This window comes from Ailuropoda melanoleuca, chromosome 5 (genome assembly GCF_002007445.2).
Source record: "Ailuropoda melanoleuca isolate Jingjing chromosome 5, ASM200744v2, whole genome shotgun sequence".
NCBI classification, from domain to species: Eukaryota; Metazoa; Chordata; class Mammalia; order Carnivora; family Ursidae; genus Ailuropoda; species Ailuropoda melanoleuca.
In genome coordinates, this window is record NC_048222.1 from 42,287,457 (window position 1) to 42,293,374 (window position 5,918).

Consider the following 5,918-nt stretch of genomic DNA (forward strand, 5'->3'; position numbering starts at 1 on the left):
ATAAACACAGAGCCACCTACACCTGTGGGAAGCAGCACAGACACTGGCCACCTAACTTACTTATACCATGTCCCACCCCTGCTGTGCTCTGGCAGGACTATCCTTTTCAGTCAGGCTTGCCTCACTCCCAGTACAGGAGGCCCCTTCCCCCAGAAGACTAGCACAAACCGCTGCCCACACATGTCCCAACCAGAGAGTTCTGCAGGGCCTCCGTTCTGGTGGAGGTGGTGACAGGTCTCATTTCGCAAGCAGGCCAGAGCACACCTAGTTAAAACCCACCACATTCAGGCCAGGGACCAAACACTGTCCACTGTAGGCAAGTAGAGCCCTGGCAGATGACTGGCCTGAAGGATAGAGCAGCCAAAAGACAACAGCAGATCGCATGCAGCACACAGCAGAGACACTCCCTGAAGAACCAGGCCCTGAGCACTACATGACCTCTTCTTCATAAAGCCTTTACTTTCAGGAGCAGGAGACATAACTGGCTTTTCTAACACAGAGAAGAAGACAGAGACTTAGACAAAATGCTAAGGTGGAGGAATTGATCCCAAGTGGAAGAACAAGATAAGGCCATGACCAGAGATCTAAGTGAAACAGATATAAGTAACATGACTGATGGAGAATTCAGAGCAAAATCATAAGGATAGTCACTGGGCTTGAAAAAAAAGAATAGAAGACGTTAGCGAAATCCTTACTACAGAGATAAAAGAGGTAAAAAAGAATCGATCCGAGATGAAAAATGCAATAAATGAGGTTGGTAATAGGCTTGATCCAATGAACAGCAAGCAGGAAGAAGTAGAGGAACAAATTAGTGACAAAGAAGACAAAATAATGGAAAATAATGAAGTTGAACAAAAGAGAGAAAGAATTATGGGACATGAAAATAGACTCAGGGAACTCAGTGACTCCATCAAATGTAGTAACATTTGTAATATAGGAGTCCCAGAAGAAGAAGACAGAGAAAAGGAGGCAGAAAGTTTATTTGAAGAAATAATAGCTGAAAAATTCCCTAATCTGAGGAAGGAAACAAATACCCAGATCCAGGAGGCACAGAGAATGCCCATTAAAATCAACAAAAGCAGACCCACACCAAGACATATTATCATTAAGCTGGCAAAATATAGTGATAAGGAAAAAAATCTTAAAAGCAACAAGACAAAAGAAGACAGTTATTTAAAAGGGACAACCTATTAGGTAGCAGATTTTCAGCAGAAACTCTTCAAGCTAGAAGAAAGTGGCATAACATACTTAAAATGCTGAGTGGGGTAGAGCCAAGAGAATTCTATGCAGCAAGGTTAGCATTCAAAATAGAAGGAGAAATAAGTTTCACAGATAAACAAAAAATTAAAGGAGTTCATGACCATAAAAACAGGCCTGTAAGAAATTCCAAAGGGGACTCTGTGACTGGAAAAGAAGGACCAAAAGTGACAGTATGAAGGTAGGAAACACAAAAGCAGTAAAAATGAATATTTCTATTAAAAAATCAGTCAAAGAACTCACTTTAAAAAAGGATGTAAAATATGACAACATATACTTAAAACATGGGGAGGACAGGAGTGAAGAATGGGTTCAAGCTTAAATCAGATCAATTTTATATAGACTGCTATCTGGAGAAGATCTTACATACAAACCTAATGGTAACCACAAATCAAAAACTACAAATAAATATGCAAAGAATAAAGAGAAAGAAATCCAAATACATCACTAAAGAAAACGTGCAAACCATGAAAGAAAGAAAGATATAAAAGGGTCGGAGAAAATCTCCAGAAACAATCACAAAACAAGTAACAAAATGGCAATAAATACATATCTATCAAAAATTACCTTTTTTAAATCAATACTCACTTGAATGTAAATGGACTAAATGATCTAATCAAAAGACATAGAGTGTCAGAACGGATTTAAAAAAAAAGACCTATCTATATCTTGCCTACAAGAGACTTATTTTAGACCTAAAGACACCTGCAGGTTGAAAGTGAAAGGATGGAGAAACAACTACCATGCAAATGGATTTTGTTAAAAGAAAGCAGGAGTAGCAATACTTGTATTGGACAAAATAGACTTTAAAACAAAGACTGTAAAAAGAGACAAGGACACAGCACAATAATAAAGGGGACAATCCAACAAGAAGATATAAAAATTATACATATTTATGCACCCAACATGGGAGCACCCAAATACATAAAACAATAACAAACATAAAGGAACTAATCGATAATAATACAAAAATAGTAGGGGACTTTAACACCCCACCTCCATTAATGGACAGATCATCTAAACAGAACATCAACAAGAAAACGATGGCTTTGAATGACACACTAGACCCAATAGATTTAACAGATATATTCAGAACATTCCATCCTAAAACAGCAGAATACACATTCTTTTCAAGTGTACATGGAACATTCTCCAGAATAGATCATATATTAGGCCAAAAAACAGGCCTCAACAAATTCAAGAAAACTGAAGTCATACCATACACTTTTCTTCTTCTTTTTTAATTAATTAATTTATTTGACAGAGACAGACAGCCAGCAAGAGAGAGAACACAAGCAGGGGGAGTGGGAGAGGAAGAAACAGGCTCCTAGCGGAGGAGCCTGATGTGGGGCTCAATCCCAGGATGCTGGGATCACGCCCTGAGCTGAAGGCAGACGCTTAACAACTGCACCACCCAGGCGCCCCTACCATACACTTTTCTGACCACAATGCTATGAAACTAGAAGTCAACCACAAGAAAAAATCTGGAAAGACCACAAATACATAGAGGTTAAGTAACATGCTAGTAAACAATGAATGGGTCAAACAGGAAATAAAAGAAGAAATAAAAAAAAATACATGGAAACAAATGAAAATGAAAACACAAACAAAACCTTGGGATGCAGCAACAGTATTTTTGTTGTTGTTTTTTGGGGTTTTTTTGTTTGGTTTTGAGAGAGAGAGAGAGCATGTGAGCAAGTGGTGGGGGGAGGGGAGCAGAGAGAGAGGAAGAGAATCCCAAGCAGGCTCTGCATTCAGTGAAGAGCCCAACATGGGGCTCAATCTCAGAAGCCTGAGATCATGGCCTGAGAAAAAATCAAGAGTCGGATTCTTAACTGACTGAGCCACCCAGGCACCCCCACAAAAGCAGTTCTACCTCAAGGAGCAAGAGAAATCTTACACCTTACACCTAAAAGAGCTTGGAAAAGAACAACAAAGCCTAAAGCTAGCAGAAGGAAGGAAATAAAGATTGGAGCAGAAATAAATGATTTAGAAACTAAAAAAGCATTAGAAAAGGGGAGCCTGGCTAGCTCAGCTGTAGAGCAGGCAACTCTTGATCTTGGGGTCATGAGTTCGAGACCCGTGTTGGGCACAGAGGTTACAGACATAGATACATACATAACAAGAAAAACAATAGAACAGATCAATTAAACCAGGAGCTGGTTCTTTGAAAAAATTAATAAAATCAATAAACATTAAGCCAGACCTATCAAAAAGAAAAAAGGACCCAAATAAGTAAAATCACAAATGAGAGAGGAGAAATAACAACCAACACCACAGAACTGCAAACAGTTATAAGAGATTATTATGAAAAACTATATGCCAACAAATTGGACAACACAGAGAAAACGGATAAATTCCTAAAAACATATGAATTACCAAAACTGAAATAGAAAATATGAACAGACTGATAACCAGCAAAGAAACTGAATCAGTAATAAAAAAACTTCCAACAGGGACGCCTGGGTGGCTCAGTCAGTTGAGCATCTGCCTTCGGCTCAGGTCATGATCTCAAGGTCCTGGATCAAGTCCTGCATCAGGCTCCCTGCTCAGCAGGGAGTCTGCTTCTCCCTCTGCTTCTGCCCCTTCCCCCTGATTCTGTGCTCTCTCTCTCACTCCGTCAAATAAATTAATCAAATTAAAACAAAACAAAACAAAAACAAAAACACCAACTTCCAACAAAGAAAAGTCCAGGACCATGGGTTACCTGTCTGGCTTAGTCCATAGAGCATGCAGCTCTTTTTTTTTTTTAAGGTTTTAGTTATTTATTTATTTTTAAAAGATTCTATTTATTTCTTCCGTGGGGGGGACACAAGCAGGGGGAGCAGCAGAGGGAGCGGGAGAAGCAGGCTCCTTGCTGAGCAGGGAGCCCAATGTGGGGCTTGATCCCAGGACTCCGGGATCATGACCTGAGCCAAAGCCAGATGCTTAACTGTCTGAGCCACCCAGGCACCCGAGCATGCAGCTCTTGATCTTGGGGTCGTAGCCCTACATTGGGTGTAGAGATTACTTAAAAAATAAAATCTTTAATAAATAAATAATAAAACAAAATTGGGAAGAACAAATTTGGGGCATCTAGGTGGCTCATTTGGAAGAGTGTGCAACTCTTGATGTTGGGGTCAAGAGATTACATTAAAAAAAAAAAAGTCCAGGACTAGATGACTTCACAGGCAAATTCTACCAAACATTTAAAGAATTGATATCTATTCTTCTCAAACTATTCCAAAAAGTAGAAAAGGAGGGAAAACTTCCAAATTCATTCTGTGAGGCCAGCAAAATCAAATAAAGACACCACAAAAAGAGAGAACAACCAATATCTCTGATGAACATAGATGCAAAAATCCTCAACAAAATACTAGCAAACTGAATCCAACAATACATTAAAAAAAATCAGTCACCACGATCGAGTGGGATTTATTCTTGGGTTGCAAGTGTGGTTCAATATTCACAAATCAATCAACATAATACATCACATCAATAAGAGAAAGGATAACAACTGATGATGATTTCATGGTGCCTGGGTGGCTCAGGTGGTTAAGTGTCTGACCCTTGATTTTGGCTCAGGTCATGATCTCGAGGTAGTGAGATTGAGCCCAGCATCAGGCTCTGCACTCAGGGGGGCATCTGCTTCTTTTCCTCTGCCCCTCCCCCCACTGGTGCACATGTGCTCTTTCTTTTAAATAAATAAATCTTAAAAAAAAGGGGGGGGCGCCTGAGTGGCACAGCGGTTAAGCGTCTGCCTTCAGCTCAGGGCGTGATCCCAGCGTTATGGGATTGAGCCCCACATCAGGCTCCTCCGTTATGAGCCTGCTTATTCCTCTCCCACTCCCCCTGCTTGTGTTCCCTCTCTCGCTGGCTGTCTGTACCTCTGTCAAATAAATAGATAAAATCTTTAAAAAAAATAAATAAATCTTTAAAAAAAAAGAACTATATGATCATTTCAACAGATGCAGAAAAAACATTTGACAAAATACAACATTCATTTATGGTAAAAACCCTCAACAAAGTAGGTTTAGATGGAATATACCTTAACATAAAAAAAAAAAAAACCCACAGCTGACATCATTCTATATTGGGGAAAAAATGAGAGCTTTTTCTCTACGGTCAGGAACAAAACAGGGATGCCCACTCTCACCACTTTTATTTCACATAGTAATGGAAGTCCTAACCACAGCAGTCAGACAACAAAAAGTAATATAGGCATCCAAATTGGTAGGAAGAAATAAAACTTTCACTATTTGCAAATGACACGATACTCTATATAGAAAACCCGAAGGCCTCCACCAAAAAACTGCTGAAACTGATAAATTCAGTAAAGACGCAGAATACAAAATCAATGTATAGAAATCTGCTGCATTTCTTCTTCTTTTTTAAATTAATTATTTATTTATTTCAGAGAGAGAGCACACAGTGGGGAGGGGCAGAGGAAGAGCGAGAGAGAAACCTGAGCAGACTCCACGCTGAATGTGGAGCCCGATGTGGGGCTCGATCTCATGACCTGAAATCAGACCTGAGCTGAAACCAAGTCAGATGCCCAACTGACTACACCACGCAAGCGCCCCTCTGTTGCATTTCTATACACTAATAACAAAGCAGCAGGAAGAGAAATTAAGGAATCAATCGCATTTACAACTGCACCAAAAATAATAAGATAGTTAGTC